Source organism: Schistocerca serialis, chromosome 2 (genome assembly GCF_023864345.2).
Source record: "Schistocerca serialis cubense isolate TAMUIC-IGC-003099 chromosome 2, iqSchSeri2.2, whole genome shotgun sequence".
NCBI lineage: Eukaryota > Metazoa > Arthropoda > Insecta > Orthoptera > Acrididae > Schistocerca > Schistocerca serialis.
This window is the reverse complement of record NC_064639.1, coordinates 493,677,615-493,700,897: the sequence shown is the minus strand read 5'-3', so window position 1 is coordinate 493,700,897 and position 23,283 is coordinate 493,677,615. Positions and strand designations below refer to the sequence as shown.

Genomic DNA, 23,283 nt, shown 5'->3' with positions numbered 1-23,283 from the left:
CAATTGTGAAGTAGTTTTCGTAAGCCCTTTGTGATACGACAGATTCTAGAACCATTGGCAGTGGGTAGCGTTTTGATTCATAATCAAAACGTCTCCCGTCCCGGGTTCGAATTTCGCCGCTGCTAAAATTTTGATTAATAATTAGCATTGGCGGCTGAAGACTTCCGGCGTAAGAGGTCACCCTCATTCAGCCAACGACCTTGTCGAAGAGGGCGGAGGAGCGGACAGAGATTGAGGGAAAACTCTTGTCCTAGGGGTGGGAAGCTGCCCCTAAGGGTGGAAGAATCAGCAATGATCAACGGCATGAGGATGCAGAACGCAATAGAAACCACTGCATTAAAGACACTTGACGTGTATCCACAGGGCCTTTAATTGAACAACTGTCATGATGAGCTCTCCATTGGCAAAAGATTCCGGACTAGTACCCCATTCGGATCACCGGGAGGGGACTGCCAAGGAGGAGGTTACCATCAGAAAAAGATTGAATAACCAACGAAAGGATAACTTTCTACGAGTCGGGGCATAGAATGTCTGAAACTTGAACGTGGTAGGAAAACTAGAAAATTTGAAAAGGGAAATGCAAATGCTCAATCCAGATAAAGTAAGGGTCAGTGAAGTGAAGTGGAGAGAAGTCGAGGATTTCTGGTCAGATGAGTATAGGGTAATATCAACAGCAGCAGAAAATGGTATAACAGGCGTATGATTCGTTATGAATAGGAAGGTGGGACAGAGAGTATGTGACTGAGAACAGTTCAGTGACAGGGTTGTCCTTATCAGAATCGAAAGTTGACCATCACCGACAACGACAGATCACGTATACATGCCGACGTCGCAAGCTGAAGATAAAGACATAGCGGAAGTGTATGGGGATATTGAAAGAGTGGTACAGTATGTAAAGGGGATGAAACTCTAATAGTGATGGGGGAGTGGAATGCAGTTGTACGGGAAGGAGTAGAAGAAAAGATTACAGGAAAATATGGGCTTGAGACAAGGAATGAGAGAGGAGAAAGTCTAATTGAGTTCTGTAACAAGTTTCAGCTAGTAACTGCGAATACTTTGTTCAAGATTCACAAGAGGAGGAGGTATACTAGGAAAAGGCCGGGTGATACGGGAAGATTTCAGTTACATTACATCATCGTCAGACAGAGATTCCGAAATCAGTTGCTGGATTGTAAAGCGTACCCAGGAGCAGATATAGACTCAGGTCACAATATAGTAGTGATGAAGTTAAGGACATTAGTCAGGAAGAATCAATACGCAAAGAAGTGGGATACGGAAGTACTAAGGAATGACGAGATTCGGTTGAAGTTCTCTAAGCAATTAGGGATAGCTCAGCAGGCAGTAGATTTGAAGAGGAATGGACATCTCTAAAAAGGGCCATCACAGAAGTTGGGAAGAAAAACGTAAATACAAACAAGGTAACTGTGAAGGAACCATGGGTAACAAAAGAAAAACTTCATATGATCGACGAAAGGAGGAAGTACAAAAAAGTTCCGGCAAACTCAGGAATACAAAAATACAAGTGGCTGAGAAATGAAATAAATAGGAAGTGCAGGGAAGCTAAGACGGAATGGCTGCATGAAAAATGTGAAGACACCGAAAGAGAAATGATTGTCGGAAGGACGGACTCAGAATGCAGGAAAGTCAAAACAACCTTCGGTGACATTAAAAGCAACGGTGAAAACATTAAGATTTTAACGTGAATTCCACCGTTAAATGGAGAGGAGGGAGCGGATAGGTGCAAACTATACATTGAAAGCCTCTATGAGGGGAAGATTTGTCTGATGTGATAGAAGAAGAAACAGGTGTCGATTTAGAAGATATAGGGGATACAGTATGATCCTCAGAATTAAAAGAGCTTTGGAGGACTTAAGATCAAATAAAGCGGAAGAGATAGATACCATTCCATCAGAATTTCTAAAGTTAGTGGGGGGAGTGGCAACAAAACGACCATTCACGTTGGTGTGTAGAATGTATTAGTCTGGCCACATACCATCTGACTTTAGGAAAACCATCATCCACACAATTCCGAAGACGGTAAGAAATGACAAGCGCGAGAATTATCGCACAATTAACTTAACAGCTCGTTCATCCAAGATGCTTACAAGAATAATATACAGAAGAATGGAAAATAAAATTGACGATGTGCTAGATAACGATCAGTTTGGCTTTAGGAAAGGTAAAGGCACGAGAGAGGCAATTCTGACGTTGCGGTTAATAATGGAAGCAAGGCTAAAGAAAAATCAGGACACGTTCATAGGATTTGTCGACCAGGAAAAAGCTTTTGACAGTGTAAAATGTAGCAAGATGTTCAAAATTCTGAAAAATGTAGGGGTAAGCTATAGGGAGAGATGGGTCATATACAATACATATGTACAACAGCCAAGAAGGAGTAATAACAGTGGACGACAAAGAACGAAGTGATGGTATTAAAAGGGGTGTAAGACAAGGATGTAGCCTTTCGCCCCTACTGTTCAACTTGCGCATCGAGGAAGCAAGATGGAAATGAAAGAAAGATTCAGGACTGGAATTAAAATTCAAGGTGAAAGGATATCAATGGTACGATTCGCTGATGACATTGCTGCCGGCCGGAGTGGCCAAGCGGTTGTAGGCGCTACAGTCTGGAACCGCGCGACCGCTACGGTCGCAGGTTCGAATCCTGCCTCGGGCATGGACGTGTGTGATGTCCTTAGGTTAGTTAGGTTTAAGTAGTTCTAAGTTCTTGGGGACTGATGGCCACAGCAGTTCAGTCCCATAGTGCTCAGAGCCATTTGAACCATTTTTTTTTTATGACATTGCTATCTTGAGTGAAAGTGAAGAAGATTTACGTCATCCGCTGAACGGAATGAACAGTCTAATGAGTACAGAGTATGGATTCAGAGTAAATCGAAGAAAGACAAAGGTAATGAGAAGTAGTAGAAATGAGAATAGCGAGAAACTTAACATCAGGATTGATGCTTATGAAGTAGATGAAGTTAAGGAATTCTGCTACATGGGTAGTAAAATAACCAATGACGGACGGAGCAAGAAGGACATCAAAAACAGACTAGAAATGGCAAAAACGGCATTCCAGGGCAAGGAAGTCTACTAATATCAAATATCGTCCTTAATTTGAGGAAGAAATTTCTATGAATGTACGTCTGGAGTACAGCATTGTAAGGTAGTGAAACATGGGCTTTGGGAAAACCGGTATAGAAGGGAATCGAAACATTTGAGATGTGGTGCTACAGACGAATGTTGAAAATTAGGTGGGCTGATAAGGTAAGGAATGAGGAGGTTCTACGCAGAATCGGAGAGGAAAGAACTTGTGGAAAACATTGTTAAGGACAAGGGACAGGATGATACTACATCTGTTAAGACAAGAGGGAATGACTTCCATGGTACTAGAGGGAACTGTAGAGTGAAAAAACTGTAGAGGAAGACAGAGATTGGAATACATCCAGCAAGTAATTGAGGACGTAGGTTGCAAGTGCTACTCTGAATTGAAGAGGTTGGCACAGGAGAGGAATTCGTGGCGGGCCACATCAAACCAGTAAGAACACCGACGAAAAAAAAAAAAAGAAGAAGATCAAGCCTATGTCATATTTCAGTATACAACTTCCGTCTGAGGACCTACGACTACGTCATAAGTCAATCCAAAAGGAAATAAAACTTTATTCTAGTAGCGCAGGCCTACCTTACGGTGTACAACTACGCATCCTGGTCCGAGATGCCTACTTGGCAATGTTTGCACCCCAAGTGCCTTTTCGGGCTACCGTGCTCTCGCATTCTAGGAAATTCCTCGAATTCCTTTTGCGACGTTATTCAGGATCAGCATTAACAAACGCTGTATCAGTATAATAGTATTCTCAGCAACTATCGAATGCAGTCATAAAAGTATACACTTCCATTTAAAAAGACCTACGTTCTTCAATATCTCTGTTGATACCAGTGCTGGAAAAGCTAACCAAAAAAAAGAAAAGAATCTCTCGATGCTCTAACATTTGTCTAAAACCGCTTTTCGATATGGGTAACCGTTCACGTACTGAAAGTGGCGTTTCGTCTTACGTGATTCACCCTGAATGTATGTGGTGTCTGTTCTGTCGTACATGTTCGAAAGAATAGAGGCCATTTTGATCCAGCAGCCACTATGAAATAAGAGACAAAGTTATTACAGACATTGGCTGTTGGTGGCCGATGATCTAAATCAACAGGGAAAGTTGAAAATTTTTGCCGGACTGGGATTCGGGCCGAGTGTCCTTACGAGGCAGATGGTCTGACCACTAAGCCATCCGGACATAGCGATCATCGCAGCTGCACCCATAAACCAGTGGGGAAATTTGAAAATTTGTGCCGGACCGCGATTCGATTCAGTTGTGATGCCCACTGTGTCAGGTTGGCTTAGGGGAGAGAACATCTGCCTAGTAAGCAGGAGACACTGGTTCGAATCCTGGTCCGGCACAAGGTTTCAATTTATCCCGCTAATTTAGATCGACATCCACTCGCAGCCAATATCTGTGATTCCTTTTGTGTCTGGTTTCAATGACCTTGTCGTTAGAGAATCATTTTTTTAGAAGAAAGCTGAAGGACGCCTTCACAAAGCTGCGTCATCTACTCTCTCCTTCCGATACGACGCCGACAGTTCCGCAGTTCCGCACTGTCGCCTGATGAACAAAGTAAGAGCCTACGGAATATCAGACCAGCTGTGTGGCTGGATTGAAGAGTTTTTAGCAAACAGAACACAGCGTGTTGTTCTCAATGGAGAGACGTCTACAGACGTTACAGTAACCTCTGGCGTGCCACAGGGGAGTGTTATGGGACCATTGCTTTTCACAATATATATAAATGACCTAGTAGATAGTGTCGGAAGTTCCATGCGGCTTTTCGCGGATGATGCTGTGGTATACAGAGAAGTTGCAGCATCAGAAAATTGCAGCGAAATGCAGTAATGTCTGCAGCGGATGGGCACTTGGTGCAGGGAGTGGCAACTGACCCTTAAGATAGACAAGTGTAATGTATTGCGAATACATAGAAAGAAGGATCCTTTATTGTATGATTATATGATAGCGGAACAAACACTGGTAGCAGTTACTTCTGTAAAATATCTGGGAGTATGTGTACGGAACGATTTGAAGTGGAATGATCATATAAAATTAATTGTTGGTAAGGCGGGTGCCAGGTTGAGATTCATTGGGAGAGTCCTTAGAAAATGTAGTCCATCAACAAAAGATGTGGCTTACAAAACACTCGTTCGGCCTATACTTGAGTATTTCTCATCAGTGTGGGACCCGTGTGGTGTCACCGCCAGACATCACACTTGCTAGGTGGTAGCTTTAAATCGGCTGCGGTCCATTAGTACATGTCGGACCCGCGTGTCGCCACTGTCAGTGATCGCAGACCGAGCGCCACCACAAGGCAGGTCTCGAGATACGGACTAGCACTCGCCCCAGTTGTACGGACGACTTTGCTAGCGACTACACGGACGAAGACTCGCTCATTTGCAGAGCAGCTAGTTAGCATAGCCTTCAGCTAAGTCAATGGCTACGACCTAGCAAGGCGCCATTAGCATTATATTGCATTTATCTAGAGAGAGTCTCACTTGTATCATCAAGAACGCTGTATACAAATAATGGATTAAAGTTAAGTATTCCAGCAGCTACGTACTTTTCTTTATAGCATTCATTACGTATCCTGTTTCAGACCTCACGCCACCCTGCGTGAGTTAGCGCGTGCATCTTGGCCGCCTCTTTCTATTAGTGTACGTAGTGTTGGCAAGTCTGCCGACACTATACATAAACCCGTACCAGGTAGGGTTGACAGAGGAGATAGAGAAGATCCAAAGAAGAGCGGTGTGTTTCCTCACAGGGTTATTTGGTAAGCGTGATAGCGTTACGGAGAGGTTTAGCAAACTCAAGTGGCAGACTCTGCAAGAGAAGCGCTCTGCATCGCGGTGTAGCTTGCTGTCCAGGTTTCGAGAGGGTGCGTTTCTGAATGAGCTATCGAATATATTGCTACCCCTACTTATACCTCCCGAGGAGATCACGAATGTAAAATTAGAGAGATTCGTGCGCGCCCAGAGGCTTTCCGGCAGTCGTTCTTCCTGCGAACCATACGCGACTGGAACAGGAAAGGGAGGTAATGACAGTAGCACGTAAAGTGCCCTCCGCCACACACCGTTGGGTGGCTTGGGGAGTATAAATATAGATGTAGATGTAGATGTACTGCAGTGTAACAGCCGAAGCAGCGTCGTAACTTGTGAAGAAATATTTCTCTGTAGTAGACGAGCAATCGAAATCGATTACAACGTTTGTTATTCTCCTCACATATTTGAACGTATAGGACGATACCCAGTGGCCACATGAGCCTGACAGCCTTCGGCAGCACCACGACAACGACACCACAAGATGACTTGCCTCCTCTCGGCCTCGAACGCTTACGCAAGCCTCATCCCTTCCACAGTTCCCCATCGCTGCCCCACTCCCCCCCCCCCCCCCCCCCCCCCCCCCCTCACCATACAATGCGCTGGAGCTGACGTCCAGTGCCAAGAACACTTGTAAAGTGGAACGTCCTGTATCAGGGCATCAGACTACCACCAGAGTTCTCTAGCACTACATACCTCTTGGAGAAAAAGTTGCGAAAACTCTGAGACTCAAGTGTGATGCTGATATTACATACTTACATATAAAGGTAAGTGCTGTATTATAAAACACTTCTTAATTATGATATACACTGCAATGAAATGCAGCAGTTCGTTATGTGCATTTCATTTCTTACGGACTAGTGCGTGAATAAAGCGCTGGGAAAAAGTCCCATATGTGCTTAGTGAAACAACGTTTCAAAAAATGATTAGTACTTAGCCATAGATTTATCCTTGAACCCTTCGTTGAAATCGCGAGAGGCAAATAATTTTCATGCTGCTAATAATACGAAAATGAGAAGGCACTATGTGGGACAACTTGCGTTGCGCAATCGCTTATTAAGCTTTAACGGTATGTACACCATATCCTACACATTGTTTTAAATTTGTTTTGCAGTACAAGTGATCCACACATCACACACATGTTTTCTGAATTTTGAATGTATTTCTCATATTTAACTGCGACTTAAGCCAACATATTCCTTTTTATAACGCGTATCTCGTTTAAAATATTGAGTTTTAGATGCTTTACCTGCGAAAGTGTTAGAGTAGCATCTTTTCAACCAATGTTAAACTCGAAAATACTCTCGTAAACATGGGCTGGATAACGATTAAACTGTATGTGTTTACTTTTGCAATAAATATTAGAAAAATGAATTACGGGACCGGTGACCTCAGTACTTTGGTCTCTTAAGAATTCACACACATTAAAATGGATTACATTGTAATCATCACAATGTTTCACCAAGTTTTGACAGTTAACTCAGTGAGAAAAGTATTTCACAACAGTAATAAAGTGCTTGCTTTATTTAGCATCACAACTTGATTTACGTGAGCTTATTATGCCTAACAAAGGCACTGAACAGAGCATCTATTGGATTTAACAACTGTGAATGACTCACCGTGAAGGATTTTGGGGATTGGAAGTGTTCCTACATTATTCTCCTCATAGATTTGAACGTATAGAAAGATGTAACGTACCCAAAAGAAGCACTGTTAGGAATACGGATTTCGCTCCCTCATTCCTCCACTCTTACGCAAACCTCATCCCCTCCACGCTCTCCTATCACTCTCCATCTCTGCACGGAGGCACCTTCTAATGCGATAAGCAAGGCTTATACAGTAGAAAGTGCTTTATCTGCACATTGGAATCCCCCTGGCCTCCTCCAGTGGAACAGAGTTCCTGCAGAGCACAATGTACGAGAAATCTGCTGCTAAAGGTTAATAGCGTGCTGCAAAAACTTTCTTGAATATGTTATCCAACACAGTGAAATGTAGCATTTCTTTACGTGCATTTCGTTTGTTCTGGACTGTGACTAATACGACCAGAAAAAGTCCACACAAAGTATCACATTTTTCCACAGGAGGTAGCACTGCTCAAGACCAGGAGAAAACTTTCGGAAAATAAATGCCTAGAAACTAATACACGTTGCATTTTTAGCCAGTCTGTCTTCTCATTCCCTTCCGTCTGTTATGGAGATGTATACACTATAGGCAGTGCTGCGTTTGGTTACTACACATACTGACACATCCTATAGCCCTGCTTCCCAGTGAATCAAGCACTCTTTCAAATACACCTTGCTCCATTCGAATTGCGTCTCATCCATCGGTCACACGCTTCTGTAACGTTTACACGCTATCAATTGACTGGGCATATTCCGATGTCTTTAGATGTCTCGACAGCCGGAAAACCAATGAACTCATGTCTGATGAACGGGAAGGCCACACTACCAATCCATCGTCGTTGTGGAGCGGTACCGTAAAACGATCCATGGAAAATGGGGTGGTGTCCCGTCATAAAAAAACTATAGCCGTGGTCTTTCCACAAAGGTATATTGTTCAATAGCTCTAGTCACTCATCGCACGGATATCGATGATAGACAGCACCCGTTAATCTGCTTGGAAAGGTGTAAGGCCTTAACATTCTGTCATCAACCCTTTTTTCCCAAAAAATGACAATAATGCTTCACTTACATGATTGCTCGACGATTTGCAACTATTCCACACATGCGTAATTTGTAATGTGGTAATTTACTATGCCATTTCTTGTAATTCATGCCTCGTACAATACACTATTCGTCACAAGTAAAATGGCCCATATTTTGAATAAATAATTACCATATATGTAATTCCTTGTAGTAATTCCTTGTAGTTCTGACCAATACCATCTCCTGTAGGAACATGTGAAAAAAACTACTTACTTTTTTTAGCCATAGACTTACCATCGATGATTTCGTTGAAGGCACATTGAGAAAATAGTTTTCGTGCAACTGTTTATGCGTACATGTCCATGAACTTTGTGAGGGAACCTGTATTGTTCAATCGCTTAATAAACTTAAACTTTATCTACACAATATCCTACATGTCATTTTAGTTCTTTGCATTATAGATAAGTTATACATCAGGCACATATTCACTGAATGTGGTATGTATTTATCATATTTCACGAGGTATTAAGTCAACATATATCTTTTTATTACGCATATCTCGTCTAAAACGAATTATTTTTGAGGGCTGCGAAAGATTGCTCAATAACATTAAATATTCTTCATTGATCAAGTGTACAGTAACATCTTAGCTTTCATCGCTACACACGAAAATACGTCTATAAGTCGAACCTAAGCTGGATAATAATTATACTGTATGTATTTACTTTGCAATAAATCTTAGAAAAAATGGATTAGATTATAATGTTTTACGGAAATCTGACAGCGCAGGTAGGCATAAAGGTGCTACGTTATCTTTCTCCATGGAGACGCCAGATAAAAAGTTATCTGTATAATTGTCGTATCAAATTCAGATAAAATCCCAAGCTTCCGATGATTTCCTATTAATAGATACTCGTCAAGTGCTACGTCTGACAGTTGTAACCTGGCGAAACTCCCACGGTTATGCGCAGATGACGGCCTCTTATCGGCTGCATTACGTCACGGAGAGGCGCATATTGAGGTGGCGCCCGCTGCGCCCATTTCTCACGTCTACACATACTGCCCAGCGTCCTTTACAGCCTAGCCGCTTACATGAGGCTGTAAACTATGAGAAGTAATCCTCTGTGCTCTTTCTTTATCAAGTGCAAGCTTCCATGAATTGATAAGTGCATGACCAGTGTGTCTATTAAAGTTCTTCTCAAATAACTGCTTCCCTGATGACAAAGTTCAGATAATTTAATGCGTGATCAAGAATTTGGTTTGTTCAAACATAATCTTGTGATTTTGTGCTTATTTAACAGGCTGTGTTCAGCTACCGCTGATATTCGGCATATACTGAATAAAAAAAAAAAAAAAAATCACTGCTCCTAGTCACGACTACAGAACCTACAGGCACCTGAAACAGCGCCTCCTCTCCTTACTGGTAATTCTCGTCACACTTTATAATATAATCATTCGATCCACCTCTTCCTCAAACCTAACAAACCTACCAGCGACACATCCTCCAAAAATTCCATCAGCTACACCTCTGTCTTAGCAAGGTTTTTGTGCGTCTTATACTAACGCGTACGTAAACACCTACACCAACACCTACCAATTCCTGTCCAACAGTGTGGCTCCTCTGATAACGATCTCGTGTACCTTACTTATCTCCGATCCCACTAAATCAACAACTGCAAATCCGCCATATTTTTCTCTTTTGATCTCGATAAAGCATATGTGAGCCATGCTGCGGCTCGCGTTGGTTCTGTTGGAGGCCAAGATTGTATCCTTTAGTTGGCATGGTTGAGGTTGTTTGTCTTCTTCTCGTCTTGACTGGTGTCATTCGTTTCGAATGCGTTGCCTGTCCACTAGTGGCAGCAGCGGCGGTTATCGATATGTAGTAACTGCTGCCCTATCTTTGGGGCGACGTCGTTGTTTTTCCGTGTCGTGTGAGTGTTCCAGTTCGGCTTGGGACTCAGGAGGAGCCAGGTCTGCACAGTGCCAGAATATGCCAGGATCGGTGGCGGCGGCACGTATGGACTGCCGGATGGAAGGGCTGTGGTCACGAGGGTGCACGACCTCGTCGTAAACTGTATCCAGCAAGCTTAAGATGAGTGCATTGAAACGTCCCCTTTGAACAATTCTACACGAGACTGTGCTTAACCTGACACACAATACTTTGTTAGCGCAACGCAATCTGACTTTCAAAATTCCCTACAAAAGAATGGCCCTGACTAACATTAAACTATACCTTTCACAAATCACTTACCTCACAAAAATCTTCGCTGCTCAAGCTACTGCAATACAGCGAGCGCCACTACTGCCAGCTAAATAAAAGATTCAAACTATGGAAGGCACTAACTACTGATAGGGATAGTTAGCAAATGAAAGATATTAATAGAGAACAAACAATGTATTTACCTTGATATCATCATGTATAAATATAGCAGTTCATGACAAATTACAAATCTCCGCCATCTCTCTCCCCACATCCACCACTGCTGGCGGCTCACCTCCAACTGCGCAACGCTACGCGTTGTTCACAGCCAGCTGCCTAACACTACAATGGCGAGTATTACAACAATGCAAAGCAGCCACAGACTGCACACAGCACAGCCAGTGATTTTCATACAGAGGTGGCGTTGCCAATAAAAAAACCTAAACAGCCTACTTACATAGCCCCCATGCTCCCCACAAAAATTTTTTACAAATTGGTTTGGGCAGTGCCCAATACAGATTTGAAAAAATTTTTCATAATTACAATAACAAAGATATCAAATGCACACACTTATTGATACAACGTTGGTCAAAAGCTAAAATTTTGTCACAGTCCATAAAGACAGTCCTGATCATTCATTACGGTAAAATATAGTGTTTTTCTCAAAGTCTGAGCAGTAAAAGAAAATGCACACAGAAGTAGTGGATATCAATGCAGTCTTGAAGAAGTAGTGTTGTCCTTCCAACGGAAAGACAGTGCTGACTCTTGACATGCAGACAGGTAATGGGCCACAATGGAGCAAACCCAAAGCAGTGTCATTCGAAGTTTTGAAGAATATTGGTAGGTAGGTCATCACAGAGCAGACCCACTGGAGTCCTGGTAGAGATTGTGGTATTGGTGGGCCACCAGAGGTGCAGACCCACTGCAGTCCTTGTAGAAAGTGTGGACAGGCCCACTGTAGTCCTGGTAGAGATGACCAGCAGCCATCTGTTGCGATTGTGCAGGTGCACATTCACCATCGAAGAGTCTTGCGGAGAATATAGCAAGTCCATAAACCACCACTTGTGCACTCACAAAGTTTTTGGAATTGTCCTTAGAACCAGCAATGTTGTTATCCAGTCCCTTGCTGAATTATTAACACACGTGCAAACACTAACAGTCCCTACTTCTCACATATTGTCCATATACTATGACCAACAGAAACGTGTGCAGTGAAATGTAACTAACAAGTTAATAATATCATGAACTGGTGACAATTACAATTTTATAACAGAAGAATACAATAACAGAGGTACAAAATACATCATTAAAAACATAATAATACAGATAACGTTTGTAGTACAGGCTTTACTAAAGAATCGAACTAACATATACATCAGTGGTATTATGACATGAGTACATACATAAAAGATCACAATAACTTTTGAAACATCAACTTTACACATGAGCATTACAACAAAACAGAATTAATAATGTCTAACATCTTTACAAAGTAAATAACATATTATTAACGCAAATTATATTTGAGGATAACAGTATTCCTCATCATAGTTCATGTAGCTGAGTATGACAAAAAGTCTACAACAAAAGTCTGATGAGGTAAACATATAAAGACAGGAAGAACATATATACACAAGGGTACCCATACACATAGTGGGATAACACAAAAGGAAAGGACAGGGTTTGTTTCATTGCAGTATTTTGCAAACAAAACTTTCTTTGCTTCTTGGAGATCTCCCTTCATTCATCATTATTCCCAAAAGTCCTATCTAAGCCTGCCTTCTGTATTTCGTTCACATCCTCTGTCAAAAATAGTTTTTCTCTCTGCTTTCTGTATTCTGTTCACATCCTCTGTCAATAATAGTTTTTCTCCACTGTACAGTATCCTTTTTATTTTGCCAGACCATTTTCTGATAGCTTCTCAATGCATTTCTTATAAATTTATAATAGTTAGTTTCTTATATAGTCTCCTCTTAAGCTAACTTAAATCTACTGAGCTCAGATACTAAACTAAGGGACGAGGCAATGCAGCAGCACATAACAAATTAACACAAACAGCAATGCAAAAAAAAATGGAAAATTGCAAAGCAAGCTACAGTAAATACACTCCTGGAAATGGAAAAAAGAACACATTGACACCGGTGTGTCAGACCCACCATACTTGCTCCGGACAGTGCGAGAGGGCTGTACAAGCAATGATCACACGCACGGCACAGCGGACACACCAGGAACCGCGGTGTTGGCCGTCGAATGGCGCTAGCTGCGCAGCATTTGTGCACCGCCGCCGTCAGTGTCAGCCAGTTTGCCGTGGCATACGGAGCTCCATCGCAGTCTTTAACACTGGTAGCATGCCGCGACAGCGTGGACGTGAACCGTATGTGCAGTTGACGGACTTTGAGCGAGGGCATATAGTGGGCATGCGGGAGGCCGGGTGGACGTACCACCGAATTGCTCAACACGTGGGGCGTGAGGTCTCCACAGTACATCGATGTTGTCGCCAGTGGTCGGCGGAAGGTGCACGTGCCCGTCGACCTGGGACCGGACCGCAGCGACGCACGGATGCACGCCAAGACCGTAGGATCCTACGCAGTGCCGTAGGGGACCGCACCGCCACTTCCCAGCAAATTAGGGACACTGTTGCTCCTGGGGTATCGGCGAGGACCATTCACAACCGTCTCCATGAAGCTGGGCTACGGTCCCGCACACTGTTAGGCCGTCTTCCGCTCGCGCCCCAACATCGTGCAGCCCGCCTCCAGTGGTGTCGCGACAGGCGTGAATGGAGGGACGAATGGAGACGTGTCGTCTTCAGCGATGAGAGTCGCTTCTGCCTTGGTGCCAATGATGGTCGTATGCGTGTTTGGTGCCGTGCAGGTGAGCGCCACAATCAGGACTGCATACGACCGAGGCACACAGGGGCAACACCCGGCATCATGGTGTGGGGAGCGATCTCCTACACTGGCCGTACACCACTGGTGATCGTCGAGGGGACACTGAATAGTGCACGGTACATCCAAACCGTCATCGAACCCATCGTTCTACCATTCCTAGACCGGCAAGGGAACTTGCTGTTCCAACAGGACAATGCACGTCCGCATGTATCACGTGCCACCCAACGTGCTCTAGAAGGTGTAAGTCAACTACCCTGTCCAGCAAGATCTCCGGATCTGTCCCCCATTGAGCATGTTTGGGACTGGATGAAGCGTCGTCTCACGCGGTCTGCACGTCCAGCATGAACGCTGGTCCAACTGAGGCGCCAGGTGGAAATGGCATAGCAAGCCGTTCCACAGGACTACATCCAGCATCTCTACGATCGTCTCCATGGGAGAATAGCAGCCTGCATTGCTGCGAAAGGTGGATATACACTGTACTAGTGCCGACATTGTGCATGCTCTGTTGCCTGTGTCTATGTGCCTGTGGTTCTGTCAGTGTGATCATGTGATGTATCTGACCCCAGGAATGTGTCAATAAAGTTTCCCCTTCCTGGGACAATGAATTCACGGTGTTCTTATTTCAATTTCCAGGAGTGTATAAATTACCAAGCGATGCAACATTACAACTAATATGAGCCAATGTACAGTAGCAAGAAAAATAAGTCAGTAGTAAAATTAGCTTAACAGAGTAACACAATTTAAAATTCAGTAGCACTATGCCTGCAAACAGCAGCAGCAAATATAAAAAATATAAAAAATATAAAACTTATATCTATACATGACAAAGCTCAAGCAGAAAAAATATTACAGTAAAAACAACAATGTAGATAAGGGAAATGTATATTCACATCTTAATATCTATGTAATTAAAGTGGTGCACCACAAATTATTCTACAAAAGAAATTACCAAGTACTTGAAAAGAAAATTATAGATGCAGTTACTGGTATTAGTCCTTTCTTATTGTTCTCTCCATTCCAAGAGCTCCTTTTTCGAAGAATGTGGATCAGAAAATAATTATTTAATAAATCTGTTGACAGAAAGTGTTCACATTAGCAAATGCATTTAATTTTATTTTATGAAACCAATGCTGCAACACAGCTGGAAAACAGATGTCAAATGAAACAAGCAATTACGCAAACCAAAGCATAAAAACATCATTCAATAGCTATGTGGCATTTCGTAAGTCAGTAGCACTCAACTCTCGGAGAAAGACACTTGTCATAATCAGGTGTGCAGATGTACGAATATTTCCCATCAATTCATAAGCATTTCAGTAATTAGCACAAAGTGCGAGTAATCATACGTTTTCAAGTAACGAGGGTGTCGCATTAGCAATGAAAGGCACACCCTAATGGCTTGTTCTCCAGGTGTTTGACACAGCTTTGTGCCCACAACGCATTACAAAAATCATATGTTTTCAAGTAACGAGAGTGTCGCATTAGCGATGCCCTCTACAAAGGAATGTCAACAGCGAGTTTAATGGCCTCCCTTTTCTTATTTCTCCACCTCTGTCTCTGAAAGGCACTAATGGCTTGTTCTCCACGCGTTTGTCGCGCAGCTGGGTGCCCACGACGCATTATGTGCTGGTGGTCACTTAACTTTCGTACGGAAATATTTACGACAGCAGTTTCTGCTACCGTGGCAGTCTCATATAAAAATATTTCACAGGTCAAGAATTAGCGTTGCAAATCTGTAGAAACAAAATCCTATTGATATAACAGTGTCCAAAAAATTTTCGTCTGCATTGTAATACATTCACGCATATACACACACATTTCATAACTCTTAAAGTACGATTCTTGGTTTCCAACAACCTTTTCCACAAATCAGAGTCCCTAAACACTACTCCTTATTCCTTACCTTATTACACATATACATATTCATATTCATCAACACGTCTTCAATATTTCATCATAATAGCTACATAGCATAATCAGATTCCTCATATAGCATCAGCTTATTTATCATAAACATACCTCAACAGCATAGTACACATCGTCGTCGTAATAATAACATCATAACACTTCAGTCAAATATCAAAATCGTCGTAACTTCCTCCAATAATTTCAAAATGTAAAAAAAATTCTCTGCTCATTTCAATGGTGTCATCTACCTCAAACGTACTTTAAAAATCATGATCTCATACCAAATACATCATTCAAAGCTCTCATAGTATCACAATGGTTCCGAAAAATGTGAGCATTTCTCAAAGTACAGACAAAATACAATTTCGTAAGTGTGAAGTTATCCAACTGTGTAATTACGTAAACATCTGTCACTGACATAGTAAAATAAATGTTTGTCTCTCTCAGTTACATGATCAGATAGCTGTGTAATTTGTGTGTTAGAGAAATATGGTACCGATGTGTAAAGTTGTATAAGCAAATACCATATTAGCTAGGGTTCCTTGTGGTTGCCACACACATGGTACACAAAGTAGGCGTGTACCCCCCTGAGGATTAATGTAATTATACCCTCAGGTGTTACAGATTACAGCAATGAAATGAAATGTATCACTGAAAACCTTTGTATCATTGTACTTCAAATATCTTTAAAAATAAATGTTTTAAGTACAAAATTAATCACTCAAATGCGTGTCCTGTAGCGCTAAATGTGCGTCTTGCTGTAAGATAATTCTGTGGAAGTGTCGTAATTATCGTCCTCCGAAAGCTAAGTTCTGCAGAAGTCAATGTACTTACCCCATCAGAAACGAAAGTGAAATGCTTTGTGTATAGATATCATAATTATTATGTACATTACTGTGATCAAGAAAATACTATGCTGTAAGGTATTATTGTGCTAAGAAAAAGGCCCTCACATTGTAGCTTACAACTAAAACATGTTTTGCTTTCCAGAAGAATTCAGAAAAACTGTGCGGATATAAAACAGAAACACTGCAAAAGCAACATTGTAAATTGTCACTCATTAGTAGCGTCGTGATAAAATCGTGTAACTGTCACATAAACTAACACTGTGTCATCTGGTATCTCACAGAAAGTACTTTAAATCCAGAATATATTTTCAGGTCAACCAAAATGTTGCCTTAAAATCTCATTAGCAGTACTGGTAAATGTTCTAAGTATGTGAGCCTTATAGTCGTTACGTAATCGTGCAACAAACAAGCAAGAATGTACAAATACAACACTGTGTCGTCTGTTCACTATAACAATGCATTCGTAATTTCTGTTTAAAAATGTTCCCTAGGTTCTAGACTGGATATTGTACTTCAAACATTGTTGTATGTTAACAGTTTCTTAAGCATACTAGTAACGTGAAGTGAAACGTTTTATGGCAAAGACAAAGTTAAAAAGCAGATTATCTCTCAATAAATGGTTTTACATGTGAAATGTGGTGTAAACCTTTACTCTTCCTAGTACGCAGAGTTTCAACTTCAACGCAATTATCATGCGGTATTCGTCCGTAAAGAATACTGGAATTTTGCTCAAGGTTAGCGTCAATGTTATTTTTCTCTGAGCCAGCCGGCGCAAGCGGCTGCCTGCGGTGTGAGTCATTGTCTGTTTCTTTGTTGGCGCGCGTCGTTACTGGGATTAGGAGGTCTAACTTCCACAAATTCGCCTTGCCGAGAGGGCCCAGCTCTGTTTAAAGCTCGCCAGTTCTGATAGAATTCAGGTCTGTCGTTTTGTCGGTAGTTTACACAGTTTCTTTCGTGTCGGTCACGTGGTGGAGAATTTCTCCCTGAATCGTAACTGCGCGCTGAACTGTTGCGTCTGAAATTATTCTGTCTCTCTTGATAATAATAGTTCTGGTTACCATATTGTCTGTTTCTATGATTGTCTCTGTCATATTCATTACTACGGAAATGTGATCTTTCTTTGTAACTATTATTACTCTGCCAGTGGTTGTCATATGGGTGGTGTCTGTTTTGGTCACGATTTGCATTGTAAGAATAGCCTTGTCGTGTCCAGTTATTGTTTCTGTCATCGCGGAATTGTGACGTATGTGACCTGTAGTGTTTGTTTTCCTGTTTTCGCATCCCGCGACGGTCTGTGTCAATTTCCAGTTCTTGTAACAGTCCCTGAAATGCTTCAATGTCGTCTTTGCAACGTCCTGCTAAAATAATGTGTCGTAAATGTTCAGGCAATTTGAGTAAGCAAATGCGGATGAGTTCTGAGGGGCTGTATGGGTTTGACAGGTACTGATTCTTGTGCAACTTGTCTTCAAAATATTTCACAAGACTGGAGAATTCAGATTGTTCGAAATGTTTCATCATTATGATGCCATGTTTTACGCGGTCTTGTGTGGCTTGAGACCAATATGCTGAGAGGAAGGCATGATAAAATTCTCCTTCACTGTGACAATCGTGAATGACCGATCGCATTCTTACAGCTGGTTCATTCTCTAAGTAGCCACACATAAATTCTAATCTGTGTTCTAACGACCAGTTGGGAGGAAAACAATGAGAGAATTGATGGAGCCATGCTTGTGGATGAATGTCGTTGCCTGAATTCTTAAATGTTTTGAATTTACGTGTAGTAATGAACAGCTTATAGTCAAAATCATCATGTCGGCGAGTCGCATATCGGTCATTGTTAGGTCGTGTCGGCCGTTCCATCTCGAAATTCGGTGCACATTGCCAGTTTCTTTCATAACTTCCGAAATGCCCTGTGCTATTATTTTGCGTCTTTTCCGTATTTCTAAGTCGCTCTTCCCGTGTTGGGGCGCGAGTGTCCTCTGAAATACGTATTTCTTGTATTACCTGTGTCAGCTGATCTTGTACTTCCCGGATTTCTCTTTGGTGCTGCGTATTAATTTGATTCTGATTTTGTTTGAATTTCCTAATTTGTTCATACTCTTCTGTGTCAGTGAAGGCTACAGGTGTTGTGTCATTCAGATCATCATCTACCTTTGTAGATAAGTTAGTGAACTGATCTGAAAGTTCGGCTACTTTATCCGATAGTGTACTTATTTCCTCAGTGTGTTTTTCTGAACCAAGTTTCAGAGTATCTACTGTGTCCTTTAAGTTTTCCTGAGTTTTTGCAAGTTGCGTAACCGAATCGGTAGATGCAACTGAGTCAAATTTAGCTTGCAAGGTCTCATGATTTTCATGAACAATAGTTTGCAGTTCTTTTATGGCTGCTTCGTGATTCCGTAATGCATTTTCATGCCGCGAAAAAATAGGTTGAAAATGCTCACAAATTTGAGTTTTTACGTCATTACAGACCTTTTGATATTTCGATTCGATGTTATGTAACTCAGTGGTTAAATCTTCACGTGTTTGTTCAAGTGTAGTGTCTAACTTTTGAAGATTTCGTCCCATTGCGTCTAACTGTTGCTGTGTTTGTCTCTGGTGTTGTTCCATTGTGTCTAACTTTTGAAGATTTTGTTCCATTGTGTCTAACTTTTCAAGCTTTTGTCCCATTTGTTGCATTAACTGTAATAACAATGCACTGGTGTCTGAAACATGTTCCTCAGTGCTTTTCGGCGGTGAATTTGCACCGGCAACATTTACATTTTGACAAGCGGAAAATGTGTCTTGACTCATTTGAGAAAACGGTGAGGACGCAAAACCTGAATCTACAGTATTTGCAAAATTGTGTCCTGTCATTTCGGATTCCTGAGGCGAGCTGTTGCCGACCGATCGATCGATAATGCTTCCCTCTTCACTAATTGTTTCACTGTCCGTGCCATTGTTTGCCGCCCGCTCCATTTCCCTATGCACGATTACCAAATTACTACTTTGAACATCAGTTAATTCATTACTCGGTGGCGCTAACACACTGCTTTCATTTTCACTGTCATTTCTCAGTTTACTTTGGAGCCTAGTGTTACGTTTTTCACACGCCATTATTGTCACAGTATTTCACACGACAACACAGAAAAACACAATTTGAAGATCAAAAATAAGAGAACACATTAAAATAGCACTGAAAATAATATCTAGTTAATTGCAGCTGCGAAATACTTGGTGCAAATCTACATGCATGCCACAACTGTTTTACTGTACAACAATGAAAAACTACAACTACAAAGGAAATTCTCTCTATAATTACGCGCTAGCAATAAACAATAGCTACACTAATTACACAAACTACAAGAAAAAAATCAGAAGATTCCAGTGAGGTATCCTCGGCTAAGGGTCGCCATATGAAACGTCCCCTTTGAACAATTCTACACGAGACTGTGCTTAACCTGACACACAATACTTTGTTAGCGCAACGCAATCTGACTTTCAAAATTCCCTACAAAAGAATGGCCCTGACTAACATTAAACTATACCTTTCACAAATCACTTACCTCACAAAAATCTTCGCTGCTCAAGCTACTGCAATACAGCGAGCGCCACTACTGCCAGCTAAATAAAAGATTCAAACTATGGAAGGCACTAACTACTGATAGGGATAGTTAGCAAATGAAAGATATTAATAGAGAACAAACAATGTATTTACCTTGATATCATCATGTATAAATATAACAGTTCATGACAAATTACAAATCTCCGCCATCTCTCTCCCCACATCCACCACTGCTGGCGGCTCACCTCCAACTGCGCAACGCTACGCGTTGTTCACAGCCAGCTGCCTAACACTACAATGGCGAGTATTACAACAATGCAAAGCAGCCACAGACTGCACACAGCACAGCCAGTGATTTTCATACAGAGGTGGCGTTACCAATAAAAAAACCTAAACAGCCTACTTACAGCATTTCAATCCAAGTAGAGCGGAGTCAGTCACCCGTTTGGGTCTGGTAATACGTATGTGATGTTGTGACAGATGATCACCGCGCCGTCATGTGCAGTTTGGTGGATCTGCGTACCACTTAGTACTTGAAGTCCCGACTGTGTTAAAAGCACTTGGTTCAGTGATTAGACGGTGTGGTTACTCAACTGTGAATTAATAAAGCAGTGAAGAGATTTGTTTCATTTTGCCAACCGTTGTCAGAGTTGTCACAGTAAATTCAGTGTGCGTTTGTGTGCCTAATGAATTTGATGTCACTCATTTGGTACTTGGTTTTGGCTCACTTTGTGATTGTTTCCGCAATGACGTGTGGTTTGCTGATTCTGGCTGGTTACATTTCGGTTTTGCCTCGCACGCAGATCGAGTGGCGTTTTAGTTATTGTTAGTTTGTCTGGTGTTCTCTACTGTAATCTGTTTGTTCAGATTTTCGGGTTTGTGGAATCGGACGGAAACCTGGTATTGGTCCCTTTCTAGCTTCTGGGCGCTCTAAACACAGTATTCTGCGGACGTAGTGCTGGCCAGCGGTTCCAGCTTTGGCGTATTGTTTCATCATTGCATTTGGTTTATCGGACGTCAGGTAGCTTCAGCTGACTGCCTCTAGTCTGAGTAACCATCTTGTGAAGTGAATGCAACCCTTGGCTGCCTGCCTCAGCGCTCGCGAAAGCGTTCGTTGCCGGACCTTCTCAGAGGTCGATTCCAGGAGCACCGTCTGGATCAGATGTTTTTTTAATTAAGTTTTGTTATTGTATTTACTGTTTTACAGCAGGTTTCAATCTTTTTATATTATTTTCGTTCCTGGCGTGTAAGGCCTTCAGTAGTGATCATAGTGGCTTGTTTTTTTAACATTTTTTGTATATTTTATGGTGATTTGCTAAATTGTAACGCACTGAAAACATAATTATTTACACAGTTGTTTATTCCTTCATTAATAACAAGTGATATTTTTTATTTATTGTTGAGTCTGAAATTACTGTTTTAAAAATAAATGTGTATAACAGTAAAAGGCAACCAATAGTAACTGATTACGGTCTCCTCCACAATCGTAACCGAATCCTGCCGTCCCTTGACTACCCGGATTCAATATGACGATGTATGATATTCTGCCCTTCTCTTTAAACTGGAGATCTCTGTATTTCCCATTGATTAAATCTGCCTCATCGCATCATTTCTCCCTAATCGGCTTTCTTATGTCACCGTAAACAACACCAATTTCCATATCTTCTGTCCCACTGCAGTTGTGCTCCAAGGATATATCCTCTATCCTCTCCTGTATGTCCTCTATACCGCTAATATGCCAAAGCTACCTCCTCCAGTATGCCGATGACTCGGCCTTCCCATCCCTGTACCCAACCCTCCAGAAATCCCAACTAACCTTCCAGCTCCATATCAATTACTTCATCTTCTGACTCAAAAGAAATCATGCCAAAACCTAGGCAACAACCACCCACAACTTCCAAACCCACAACTTTTACCTTATCATTTACAACCATTCTACCCAATTAACTAACACACTTAAATACCTTGGACTAATAATTCATCGCCAACTAACATGAAAGCCCCATCTACTAACCACTCAACAGAAAGCCAGTTACAGACTAAAATTAGTAAAACTACTAACTAACCAAGCGTGGGGATTGCACCCTTCCATAATCCTCCATACCTATAAATCCCTGATCTGTCACATCCTCCCCTACACAAACGTTGCATGGATTTCCGCTCCTTTTTCATCACACCCAACACATCCTCGAACATCACGCACTCTGCTCAGGCCCAACAGATCCACTTACCCTCCCCTATACGAATCCTCTACCAAGTTATAAATTTCCCCATTTCCCCGTCTTGCTCTTCCATCTTGGACACCTCCGAATGTAGTGCGTTACCCGCAAACTATACACTAACCACCCGCTATTTTCCCTATTGCTCTCCATTCTTGATATGCTGCTACATCTCTAGCACCACATTCGCCAACACAACACCTCCACACTCTCCACGTCCTCTTCCAAAGGAACTTAAATCGCCTCACCTTACCTGTAAATGGAACCTGCCCTTCCTGCCTTGTCAAGGCTCCCTTCCTCCCAACTCCCTCCGCCCCCCCCCCCACTCCCCCAGCACCAACAACCTAAGGCTTGGTTCAGAACCACATTACCTCTTCAGTCTCTCCAAATTGTCCTCCAAGCATCCACCCACACAAACCTACTCCTATGCACCGGCCCAAATGCTAGCATTCCGTGATACTCCCATCCTTGGCAGCCTACATACACTCATCATTTTAATCAATCAACACATCAGCTTTTCTTTTCTAATTTATGTAACTGGCCATCTGTCTTTTATATTGTGTTCAACAAACAACGAATTAGAATTTTATCTTTTACTTACGCAACAGGCACGCTGCCTTTCTATTCCGTCAAACATTCCTTTCTGCTACCGCCATGTATATACCATTCATAGTCAATCTGCTGTGGCGCTTCACTGCCATGTCATTAAATTAAAACAGATCGTCAACATATCTGATGAAACATGGTGGATGGTGAGGGGCGCTATTTTATGTTCTTTGTTGACAACCCTCCATAAAAAATTAAGCTATGGTCGGTGACAGTGGTGAACCCATATTTGTTCCACTAGTCATGGGAGACATGGGTAGCTATTAGTCTTAATGTCTCTTTCATCAGTACTTTCGTGAAAACGGTACCACGTCGATGTTGACCACAATTTCACTTGGCCATATCATCATCTGCTTAATGACATCTAAAAATATTTGGGAATATTTAATGTGGTGTCTACAGTAGCCAGCTATACGTTCACAATAATTTAGATAAGTACTTTGTCACTCAGTATATATGAGAGCTGATAAAACTTATGACTGGAGCTATTGACCTCAATTTCTTCACAAGTTCGTCAGAGACTTATCTC

At 41.9% G+C, this 23,283-nt stretch overlaps 1 protein-coding gene across 1 annotated transcript in view; it reads left to right on the top strand.

Annotated features, from left to right (window-relative positions):
* Nucleotides 1-6,529: 6,529 nt before the first annotated feature.
* Nucleotides 6,530-23,283, top strand: part of LOC126457426 (uncharacterized) — a 57,773-nt gene continuing 41,019 nt past the window's right edge. Inside the window, exon 1 of the mRNA XM_050093695.1 lies at nt 6,530-6,666. The gene's annotated coding sequence lies outside the window, so the exon portion shown is untranslated. The remainder of the gene's footprint in view (nt 6,667-23,283) is intronic.